Genomic DNA, 12652 nt, shown 5'->3' with positions numbered 1-12652 from the left:
GTGTTTTCTCAGCAGTGGAGGCCTGACACAGGCCCTGCTAGATGCTTGTAGAGATTTTCCTCGGCTCCAGCAGGGAAAAATCAATGCCCCAAAACACCTTTGACTCAGAGAGGTTAAGTCCAGGCCGGCCTAGACTTGGGAGAGAGATGGGTGCTCCTGCAGGGCAGGATTTAGAGGTTTGAGAGCTTGTTGGCCCATATTGAATGGTGCTTGGCACCAGTGGTTCTTAAATCGAAGGGTGAAGTTCAGTTTGACTGAAAAAAGGATTACTTTAATTTTTATGGGAAAGTTCAGGTTGTCATTTAATAATCACAGAGGCTTTTCTTCCAGAGATCGGCAGGCCAGAAGTTTAGGTATAAAACATTGCTGAGAAGCCAACGACTACATACACAGTCAGCTCCAGCCTCCTAGGCATCGCTCTGCAGAGAGGGCTGCTACTGCCGCAGGTGGTAGTCATGCCTCTGGGAGACAGGCAAGCTGTGATGCTGCAGCAGCCAAGAGCCGCATCAAACGTCCCTGTGTTCAGTAGATGGCAAACAAGCAGACCCCGGATTTTTAAAGAGAAGAAAAGCGGTGTGCTGTAGAGCCCTTCTCCCTCTGCTTAGTGGCCTAGCTCTTGGCAGCAAGGGGAGACAAGCTGTGCTCCTTGCAATAGGATGCAGGTGGTGTCAGTGAGCAGATGGACTCAGAAGGGTGCTGAGGGAACAGCAGTGACAGGGAAAATATCCTTCCTGCATTTGTTTAGTTAGGGTGGACCCTACTTTAATGGTAAGCCCTCTGGCTGAGCAATCTTCCTTCACCGTGGTGTTTGCAGAGCTTCTGGCACAGTGGGGCCTGCCCCATTCCCGGGCTTCCTCATCTCAGTGGTGGTATAAGTAAATACATAAGCAGGATATGACACCAAATGCAGTATTTTATAATGCCTTGTGTGATTCCCACCAGAACTTCTAGCTTGGCTAACATTTGTTTAAACAAATAGTTATCATGGCCGGCACTGGGTGTTTGGTAACCACGGCTCAGTGTCTGTCCTTTAGGCATCCAGGTGAAGACTGCACTACCTCTGCTTCTGCAACGGTGTTACGGGTACAGGAGAACGGGTGAAGGATGAAACCCTGTTTTGAGGGCCCCGATTCAACAACACACACTCAATTTTAAACCTGGGGTAGGCTGAATTGACCCTTAGGATGGGTTTCAGCGGAACTAGTGTGAGGAGTTCTTGGTGCTCGCAGTGGCACACTGGCTGACTTTAATGATAGTGAGAGTAGAGAGTGGCTTATGGTCAGCAGGATCAAGCCTGCTGTAGCCACGCGATTCACAGCGTATTGGATGCTCGAGTCGCTAGGAAGGCAAACCTATGATCCATGCGGAAATAGAAAGAAGCTGATTTTTGCTAGCTGCAGACCTATCCCCAAATCTGTGACAGGTCACACATTTGAAATTAAGTACTAATTGCCCATTACAAATGCTTATTCATGAATGTCCCCAAGTGGGAGCTTATTTGTGCTCTGGATTCCTTTAAGAGTGCAGTTGGGAGTCTTGAGTCTCGCCACACAAAGACTACCTTTATATCACCGGGCATACAAGCAAGCTGCACAGTGGGGATAAAGCGTATTGCCCTGAATGAACAATACCTAGAGCTCAGCTAAACTCCTGTAAACCAGGAGAGAAACAATGACAGTTTTTCCTAATTCTTGTACCAGTTTTAGACAAGCCCTGACTCCACTCCAAAAGTAGGATTTCACAGCCTCCCGCCGTTTCAGCCATCCTGTCGGACAGCCTCCGGCATGGCGCTGTCCCTCATTTTGACAGTGGCAAGCAGAGAGCGGGTCACCCTTCTCCTGTCACTTGTGGGTGCAACAGGGATGTTCCCCGAGGGTCATCTGTCCTGCAGAGGGGACCGAGAAGGATGCAGACTGTCAGTTTGCACGCTTGACTTCGCAAGCATTCCCCTTTTCTTGGCTGGCGCTGTGTTGAAAATAGATGATTCACTCCAAAGAACCCAAAGCTGCAAGAGGATATAAATACCTAAAGCTTTGCGATAACCCAAGTGGAGAGAAGAGACACACAAGAAAAGACTGTGTATGTTTGAAAGTGATGATTTAAGGGGGTTGTTACCAAGTTTAACTTGAGTGAAAAGCTTGGCTAACCATGATGTGATGCATGCTTGCCTGTATTCAAATGAGAGCCACTTCTCTAATCCTTTACAGTCTAGTTGCACCAGTCCTTGAATCAGTGGCACTGTCCTTTAGGTTTAAAGAAACATGAGGAATTTCAATCATCAGTTGTTCTTGATGGAAGAGGGTTGGCTGGGTTTTTTTGATGTAGCAGTACCTGCTGTATCGGCTCAGTTCTAGTGGTAGGGAGAAGGATCAGAAGGGTAAGTTTCTGCCTTTGAAAGAGGAATCTGATGAAAATGAAACCAGCCCACTTCACCCTGATTAGATTTCATCATGTTGTGACTTCAAAATGCCTTCAGCATCCTGGCAACAAGAGCAAAGATTTGAGAAACATCCAAAAGTTAAAAGGACACAGTTCCTATGGATTATCAGTGTATCTTTTTTAAAAAAAACCCTCATCTTTACGATTCTTTCAGTAACTTAAAACGGCATTGAAGAAAAGTATTCGGGCAGACAATAAAAATAGCCAGGCCAAGTGCTCTCCAGCAGTGACCTGATCCCGTCTTGTGTGTTACGGAGGGCACAGATTCCTTTGCAGTTACAAACAGGCTCCAGGCTGGAGACAGACTCCATTTCAGACTAATTTAAGTAAAGTATGTGATGATAACTGATGGCCAGTGCACGGTACAGTTATAGTGGTGAGAGGCTCCCCTGTGCAAGATGGCTGCATCCTAGTCATGCTATGGCAGCCTAAGTTTCCCTGGATAGATGGGAGCAAATATAAGGCATAGCTTGAAAAACTAAGCTATGATGGAAATATCAAGCCTGGAGTTTATTTGTCTTAATATTGTGTTTTCCCATCTAGGCAAGGAGAAGGAAGCCATATTGTTAGGCAGCTCACGAGTTCTTTTTAAGTTGGTTTCCCAACAATACGTCTGTTAAGGGTATATATTGGTCGTGGCAGTTCCAGGCAGATTATTAGGTTGCAGGTGCTGAGGATGAGGAACAGTGTAGCAAGCATTAAAATGAAACAAGAAAATGTGGGGTTAAAAGAAGGCCTAGCAACAGTGTATAAACAAAACCAAATTTTTGCCTGTCTCTTAAGCAAGGGGCAAATATAAATCCAAATACCTTCACTGAACTACATCAGTTGAAAGACCTGGCACTGTCGTTGTGTTTCACCCAATGTGAACTTCTATTTGTGAGGAGATGCAGAGGAAAGCTGGGTCTGTTTCTGGGCTCCAGCACAGGCACCATCGGCAGAGTCATCTGGCAGAAGTTAAGCCGGGCTGGTTCCCTTCCCAGGTTTGCGGTGCTGCTGTGGTGCTGTTAGCGCACCCGACGAGACGGCGTATACCACCACCCAGGGGCAGGAATGATCCACGGGGAGAAGGAGAAGCTGCAATATTTGAAGTGGCTCTTGCAGCCAAGGAGTTCACCTTGTGAAATCACGGTTTTGTTTGTCTTCCTGTGCAGACGTTTTTTGCCTGGGAGCTCTCTTACTCCGTGCTGAATTGAGTGCTTCATGCACTGCGGTCCAGACCTCAGGATGGTGCTGCTCTGTGTCGGGGAAGAGAGCGGTTAAGCCAGCAAAGCCTCTGCAGACCAGAGAGAGGTGTGTGTTGAGAGGTAGATTGAAAGGAAAAGATTTTATAGGGCCTGGTGGCTTTGTTGTGAAGGATGCCAAACCTTCAGGCTGGAAACTGGGGGCTATCACTGTGCGAAGCAAAAAAAGGAGCTTAGTTTCTAAGTGGCTAATGAGTTTACTACCTTGTTTCTGTTGAGTTTTGCAGGGGTGATGCTGATTAATGTCATGTCCTTTCCCCAAGGCTATCCCCTTCCTCTTCCATCTCGCCGGGCTCAGTCTGACACCATTTATTAGGCTACCTGTCCCTGATTTGTGAGGAATAAATATTGACACTGATGGCTGCTTAATAGGATTTGGGTTTGCTGTTGGCTCTGTGAAAGGGTTTGGCGCTTCTGAATCAAATGACAATTTGTGTTTGGGACTGGCTCCACCAAGGCTTAATTTTGGAGGGTTTGGTTTTGGTTTTTCCTTTAATGAGGATGGTCACAGCATGTCCTGTGTATGAGGAGAGGCATACTTCAGCCTACATACAGGGATATGTATTGCTCCCCTTTTTCCTATTGACATGCAGAGCAGAGATTTCCAGACTGTGACTATATATGACTGCATGCCCCTAGCAAAGATGTGGCTTCCTTTGAGAGGGTGCTGGTGTTCACACTGGGAAAAATAACTTTTCATGTGAGCTGTCTTTCGTTAACTCGTAAATGGCCGTCTTCTGCTTAGCTGTGGAAGACCTCGAGTCAGACTGTCCGTTGGCACGGCAGCGGGTGGTTGTCTCCTCCGTGCCTTCTTAATGTGCATGGAGCTGCTCTAAGGAGGAGCAGTTCATACTGATTCAGGGTGGTTTTGGGTGGATTTTTAAGATAAATCTTAAGTGACTTGTGAGGAAGGTCTCATTAAAAGTTGATAGGCACCTAGGCTGAGTGGGGCTTTCTGAGTTTCCCGAGAGATGTGAAAAGTTCTTTATCTACAGAGTAGAACCTTCATGTTCCCAGGAACCCAGCAGGATTTGAGACATTTCCCTGGAAATCAAAGCCATATGCTGATCTTTACTGTAATTTCTCTTAAGTGTTACTGGGAGGTGCTCTGCCCCGTTGGTACTCAAGGGCAGCATCACTGGGCAAGACCCTGACCTCATCCAGGTGAATGTGTGAGCTTCCCCCAGCCTCTGCGGGTGCTAATCCAGCCCTGCAGCACATGCAGTAGAGCATCCGAAGTACCAACTTCAGATCTTGCTTTGAGACGAGGATTTGGGTCTGGACTCAGGATCGTCAGACCAAAACACATTGGATGAGGTGATGTAGCATAGTTTTCCTATTGGCAGGGCGCATAGAAGAGCTCCCACACATAGGGCTGTGTACAGGAGAGGTAGGTGTAGTATCTTTTCAGCAGGAGGAAGGCAGAGGTCTATTTATGCTCCTAAATGGCCTGAAATTTCTACATTCCCCAGCCCTATGATAAAAAAAATGTTCATGACTTCTTTACTATTAGCAGTTGTTCATGTATCAGTGATGATGTTACTAATCCTGTTTCTATGTAGGCTGTATAAGACTTCAGAGAGTTCTTCAGAGAGATGAGTTAAACTCTACTTAGCTGTGCCGTGCAAAGACAGGCAGCATCGCACCAGGGGCTGCTGGCAAATGCAAAGGTTTTTGTGGCTCTGGTGTTAGTTTCTCATCCATCTCCGTTCAGTGCCAATCATGACACTCAAGCCCACTTGTTTTTTCCACCCTTACAATGCTTCCTCAGCCTGCTGAAACTGGAATAATTGCTTTATTGTCGCTTACGGTCCTCCCTATTCTTCAGCTCCTTCCCGCTTCTTTTTTAGAAGTAGCTGCTTTGTGCACATCCCCCGAGCGTGCCCCTCACGGCAGGCGTGTGCGGTGGGGCTGCCTTTCCCGCACCGCCGGCACGGGGCTCGAGGTGGCTGGCCCTCCACTGCCCCGCACTCCAGCTGGCTTCGCAGGGCAGGGGTAGGTGGCTGGCCCTTGACTTTGTTGGTGGAGCCGCAGGTGTCGGGGGCCTCTGTCGCTGCCGGTGGGGAGTGGAGTCGGGAAGGCCAGTTCCTGTGAGCACAGTGGGGATGCACAGAGGCGGAGCACCAGGCAAGAGTGGTGTTGGGTTTCCAGGCACTGGACTTGTCCAGTTAACATGGTGCAGAGGAGGTATGATGAACCAACATTAGCATTTCTTGCCTCAGGGATGGACGGACAGCTAACAGGCAGAGCTGGGTTCTGTGGTAACCGTAGTCTTCTCTTTGCTTTTCTATACTACAGTTGCTGAGAGCTACAGGTCTCTGTGCGAAATGGTGCTGCAGAGGTTGAGTTTTGTAAAGCAGCTGGCCAAATCCTTACTCTATACTCAGTCTATACTCATTTCTCACCTGAGCAAAACTGCTGAAGTCCTGAGGAAGTAAATGGATGCTGTGTTGAGATTCAGAAATTTGGGATTCAGAAATTTGTCCCGGAAGAGGTGGGTGAGGGGGATGGAGGAGCAGCTCATAAGAAGTAGACCATATTCTGGGGATTAGGCATTGCTACACTTGTGAAGGTGATTTAGGCCTGTAAAATGCACTCTGCCCCTCAGGTTACTGCAATTAAAATCTGGCATACCAGGAAACACTGCAAAATAATCAGGTTAGAGAGCAGAGAGACAACTGAGCTGCAGACTTGAGTCTGTTCTTGATGCCGAATGTCCACCACACCTGTGACAAATGTGAATATGAGGCTTTCTTTTGCCCCCTCTGAAGAGACGCTCAGATTGTCACTCGCTCAGTACCAACCACTGAGACCAGTTTTTCAAGAAACAGCTGGGCCACTGTTCCAGCACTTCAGTAACATCCATGTTTTCAAAGGAGAACTGCTAGGGTAAAATTTCAGGACGTGTTCCTTAAAGTGCACTGTGTATGCAAGCCAGGAAGAGAGATCCAGCTGTGCTGGTGGAAAAGATTAATGCCCTCACTTGCTCATCAGTGCCAGAGATCTCATCCATCTGCCACTGGAACAGTTCATGTAAGCACTCCCTTAATCTTTAGCTTTAAACCATTTACATTGTTGGTCTGAACTGACCTAGTTTGTTTTGCCTTTAACATATTAGGAAGTGCTCACGCAAACCACTGCACCAGCAGATTGAGGCTGGCCCCAGCTCCTACATGCTGTTGGAAAAGGTCCCAGTGAGGGCTAGTCTTGCCTTTCAAGTCTCGGGTCTGCACCCCGCGGCCAGGTCCCAGGTGGGACAAGTCTTGCCTGACATTCAGACCCCTCTCTAGGATGGCCCTTTCGTATCTGGAAAATATCACAGTTCTGAAGGGTGAGTGTAAGAAGAGTAATTCTGGGAAAATATCTTCTGCTTAATGAATCTCTCCCTTTGAACATAACTATTTTTTTAGCATGGAGGGCTTGTAGTCTTTTCCCATGGAATGGTTTTAATTCTCTGATCCTAAGATGGAAACCTGTCCTTATTTTATACGAGTATGACTTTTGCTTCCTTCTTATCCATGCCTTTCTTTGTATGAGCTGCAATTATTAATTTTAGCTTACAGTTTCCTTCAGGGACAGCTTGTGCTTTGTTTTGTGTTATGTAAGAAAAGCTAAATGTTGTAATTTTTACTAATTACTTTTAATCAGCATGATTCTGCATTGGGATATGCCAGAACCTGGAAAGATAATGTTATTGTTTTACCTGTGTGCGGTGGTCGTGGTCCTTAAACAGACAGATGTGTTAGTGATTCTTCTGCTTGCGTGAGCTCTGCTGTACGTTGTCTTCATTGCAGGCACCTCTGACTAACAGATCTGAGCACTTCTGCCCCTCAGAGACAGTTGATCCCGACCTTTTATGGCCAGGTCTGAAAGATTGTTCCTAATGGCCTCCTGGTCCTGAACAGCCTGTGAAGAGGGGGGATGCTCTGTTTCCCCAAGCAAATCCCACAGTGTCCCCAAAGGCCGGTGTGACTTGAAGTGTCTGTAAAAACCCAAGAGATTTTCAATCATGGTCAAGAGCAAGTCTATAGATAGTCCTGTTCGTTCTGGGGTAGAATAGAATGAAAATATCATTTCCTTCTATTTTTACTTTTGTTTTGTCACAGTAAGTAGGTAGAACCTTTTTCTAAGGGGGTTAAAACTCTGTGAGTGCAAGGTGAAGGAAAGCATTTCACGTACAAGTAGAGTCAGGGTGGATTGTGGTGGTATCATCTGACAGACCAAGACAGTTGTAACCCCAGTTCTCACCTCCTGAGAAGGTGAGCTCTCCCCCGAGCTGGCAGAGTGCCGCTCAAGTCAGTACTAATTTACAGCAGCTGAAAATGAGGGTATTTTACTTCCAGTGAACTACATCTTTACAGAATTAAGCCACACGATCCTAGAAATATTTGGGCCAGAGCTGCACAGAGCACACTTTACCCGTGTGGGAGCACCAGTAGGTTGTAAAGGCTCCTGAGCTCGATGGGTAGAGCAAAATCAAAGCCAGCAACAAACCCACCTTGTGCACAGACAGCCACAGTGGTAAAAGCCCTGCTTTGCACAGAGTTGGTGCTGTGGAGCTGGGCTTTTGGAATTATTATAGGAATCATTTTTCCTATAATAAAAAGGAATTTTTTATTTTGTTATATATCGCTGTGTGCAATCCAGAAACGGTGGGCTCCAGAGCCTGAACAGGCAGGCTCTCTGGGTGGTACTGACGCACAAACAGTAAGCTATAATTGAGTATAACCGTAAACTTCTATTCTAAAAAGCCAGGAACTGACTAAGGATAAAAGCTAATTTCTCAGCCCTACAGGTTCTTCCTTCCAGCTTGGGTCCAGGTCTTTTTGGCAGGGCCACGCAGGGAACCGTGCACTCCGACTGCCGGCTCGGCAGCACAAGAAAAGACTCTGAGCTTCAGGGCTGCGTGCCCAGCTGCCTGCCTGCACGCTGAATTCACATGCGCTGTCTGAGGGCAAACCGCTCATGCAAAGCAAAGGAAGGCCCGCATTTCAGAAAGCTTCGATTTAGGGTGTCTTTAAAAGGGTGGCAGTCTGTGGGGTTAAGGTCTGGGTGCAGTGGAATGCCTATTGTCAGATCTAAAGGCCAAAGCGAACATTACATATTGTGGACCCAAACGCAGCTGGCACAAACCAAAAATGTGCATGTGAGCGCCTTTCTAAGTACCCAGTAATCCTCCAGGGCAGAACGAGGATTAGGTCTCCCTCAGAGACAAAGAGGGAGTTCATTTTCTCAAAGATCCCTTGGCCAATACCAAATGAAGTGAGGAACCCAAATGAATGCGAACACTCCTTTCAGATCTCTGCTTGCAAACAGGTATGGCGCCACCGAAGCAGCTTGTTTGTGCATTTGTGTGCGTCTGTGCAAACAGAGCGCAGCCAGATTGTGGGATTGAGGTTGGGTCAAATAAAATCCATCCAGTCTCAGAGGAAAGGGAAAGCCAGAAAAACACTGGATGAGTAGGACTAGGTGGTATTGCACCGTCAAAATGAGGTTTCCTTTCTCCAGATTTTTTCTCGGTGGACCTGAAGGTCAGTGCTCATTGAAGTTGTTTAAGTTGGAGTTGTGTAAGTGAAGAGCCTTCCTAAAAGGAAAGATGTGAGTCTGGATTAATTCCAAGTGACTTCTCGGTCTCTGTGTTTCTTTGCCCTGAAATACTACGTGCTCAGCATGACCATGTAGGAGCCATTAGATTGAAAGCAATGGGTGATTGAATGTGAGATATGTCCATCTAAAATTTGCCATCCCAAAACAGCTCCATGTTTTCTTAGCCCTTTAATTTGCCTTCAAGCAATGACCTGTGCTTTTAGAAAAGTACAAGCCACCTCTGCACTGTTCCTGGAAAATTTCTTATTTTCCTTTTTGGTGATTGGCTTATGGCACGAAGATTAGCCCTAGTAACCCTGTCCTAACAGACACCAGCATGGATGTCCCTGGGATGCATACAAAAATATTTGTATTAAATAATCCTGTTTCTTAGAAGCAGCAGCCGGCAGCACTCTGAAAGGTTTTGAGCTGTGTGTTTTTACCCCTGAACTTTACTGACCCATCTGAATCCAAGACGTAGATATTATTGTTTCTACTTGAGACTTGGATCTTGCTGCAGAACTCAAGGAGGAATACCTAATTTGGTCCCAAGATTCATGTGCTCAGTAAGCTTTACTGAGATTTCAAAACCTGTCTTGCTCTGCAGGAAGGATGAAAAAGTCCTTCCGTGGGTTTTCACCGGTACAGCCTGTTGTGTTTTGAGATGTCTGTGAAAAGCCCCTTGGATTCCTTATCTGCCTCATTAGGTTGTGGACTTGAACCTGGCTCTTCCCCATTTCAGGTGAGTGTCCTAAGAGGCAGCCTAGAGATTTTACCTGGGAACTGAGAGACTTTCCCAGCAAAAGCTTTAGTCCAAACTGCATGCCCTCCAAGGAGAAGTTTCAGTTCAATTTACAAGAATTTTTCTGATTAAAAAATTGTTTTGTCCAAGTATTTCCAGCTGGTCCCGGTTCTTTGTGTGGCTTGGGGATCCCATGAGCACAGACTAACGAACCTGTGCAGACGTTGCCGCTACCAGCTAAGACCTGCATGTGCTCTGTCCAGGGGAGGACCTGGGCCTTTGTGCTCTGACACACAGGGCACTTCCACTTCAGCTAAAGGAGATTCTGTGAGCGTGACAGATATGTGGATTACAGGCTATTTCTGTAACAGCCACAGGAGGTAACAAAATAAGAAATACGTAAGCAATCCAGTCTTTTAACTTCAGGCGGAGCAGGAGGATCTGCAAAGCAGCATGCCCACCAGCGAGTGCAAGGTCGGTGCCCGGGATGAGGGTTGTCCCTTTCCCCTTTTGCAGCCCTGCCCAGCGGAGCCCTCTCCTTAATGGCATGGAGGAGGCAGGAAGGCTTGCTGTTTGCCAAGAGATGGGGTGCTGTCATGGAGGCGGCATTTTCATTCACAAGGAGACGTAACTCCAGCTCATCAGCTGCTGAGAGCTTTCCTGTAGCCTGCAGGATGAGGATAGCCAGAGGTGAAGCTGCCGAACTGTCCTTATGTCACTTGGCTGAGCTGGGGATCTCAGGAAGCCCTGTGGCATTGTGTAACGTGGGGTGCTGTAAGGATAAAACAGCAGCTTTAACTCCTTCATCTCTCTCCTTGCAGGGTTGTCGGAGTCGAGTTCTGCTTTGTTGCTGCTTCTCCTTATTTTCGTGTCTGTGCTGTGCTGTTGGCTGGTTCTGTAGCAGAGGAGGGTTGCCTCTTACGTTCTGATTTAAGACAAAGGGGAAAATATCAGGAAATGCCTACACATCACTGTAGAACTTGGAAGAGGAGTTCCTTGCTTTAATCTCAATTTCAGAAGCATCAGCATGTGAGCAGTTCTTTTTCTAGGAAAGCCTTTAATTCTGATAACGGTTTTAAACACTCCTGTTGATCCTGAATGATTTGAAAATGAGAATTTAAGCCCCATCCTCTCTTCTAGGTATAACACTGGGCTTAGAAGTAATGAGACACTGAAAATTACTAAACCTATTAATGTTTGGGGGTTTGATCCTTTGGGACTTAGGTCTTCTATTACTGTGGCAGCAAACCTGACGTTAGTTTAAAACGAGTAATCGTGACTGCAAGAGGTGGAACCATTAGAAGAATACCCATTTAGAAAAAAAAACCCAAAACTTTAATAATTTTTAAACGTAAATGTAGTTCCAGGTGCTGTTTATGGATGATCTCAACTGTATCCTAGACTTTTACCTGGAACTCCAGACAGCTAAGCAGAAAAGCAGACTACAGGATGGCAGCACAGGCAGAAGAAGTGTAAGGCTATGTGCTGGAAAACAAATGCTATGAGCAGACAAAACTTCAGAAGCTTGGTTTTTTATGGCTTCCCTGTATAATATCACTCTCTTCTGTGGGAACTGTAGCCAGGCAGCTGAGCTCACACTGCAGCGTTTCCTCAATGAGAGCAATGATTTATGCTACTTCCATTACTCAAGGAACTGTTCTTATGAAACGTTGAGTTTAATTCATTGAGAATAATATCTCTGCAGACCCTGGCTGAAATTGGTCAGCTGGTTCAGACATAACTGTTGGGGGGTCTGCTGGGCAGAGGCACGCGCCCCCACGTATTGTCCAGGCTTGATTTAGGAAACCAGTCTGTATTGGAATGTGGAGGTTATACTCAAGGATAAGGAAGACCAAAGAAAGTGAGAAAGAAGAGCCAAGAGCCCAAAAGGTTAAGATAAATGGTATGAAACGTTTCAAGTATGCAGGTAATGGGAGGTCAGCGCAGGAGGCAGATAAGGCGGCCAGAGGAGGTCAGAGTCGTCTCTGGCCAGAGGCAAAGGACCTCCCTAAGCAGCGAATGAGTTCTGCAGGGACTGTGGCGGCTGGGAAAGGACGTGAGACATGAAATGGCAGCAACAGGCACACTGGTCTTGTAGGGAGTTGATTTCTATAAAATAAGGCCACTGATGCTTTCTTGTTGAGCTTTGAAGAGGGTGATAAAAAACAGGGGAATGCTTTGCAGATGTCTGATTCAGAAAAGACAGCGCTGGATGTGCAGAGGAGTTACTGCCGCATGGGTCAAGAGGCGCTGCCTCTTTCTTCTGGCGGCTGGTGCTCCCTGCACAAGGCAGAGGCAACCAAGCTGTGGGGCAATGAAATTTCTGAGGAGCAGGCTTTTCTTTAAAAAAGGCTTAAATCTGTAGCACTGTATCCTTTCGCTGTTTGTCGAGCAAGCATCAAGAAAAAAAATCCTAACAGGCCATATTTTTAGATGGGGGAAAAGCTGACCAGTGTCTTTGTACAGCTCCTTATTAACATGTGTGGTATTAAATACCAAAGGCACCATGCAAGCAGCAAGTATAAATAACAATTCATAATTAAACATGAACTTTGCAGAAAAAGAAGGATTTCAGAGGCAGCTGCCAGCCTCAGGTGGGAGGTAAAGGAGTTTTAAATAGACTGCTCTAGGTTTCCTGTCT

General features: G+C 46.5%; 1 protein-coding gene across 3 annotated transcripts in view; it reads left to right on the top strand.

Moving 5' to 3' along the window:
- Window positions 1-12652, top strand: part of SHROOM3 (shroom family member 3) — a 105642-nt gene that overhangs the window by 56148 nt on the left and 36842 nt on the right. The window lies entirely within an intron of this gene.

The sequence above is a fragment of the Phalacrocorax carbo genome, chromosome 4, assembly GCF_963921805.1.
Source record: "Phalacrocorax carbo chromosome 4, bPhaCar2.1, whole genome shotgun sequence".
Classification (NCBI taxonomy): domain Eukaryota; kingdom Metazoa; phylum Chordata; class Aves; order Suliformes; family Phalacrocoracidae; genus Phalacrocorax; species Phalacrocorax carbo.
This window is presented reverse-complemented; position numbering and strand designations above follow the sequence as displayed.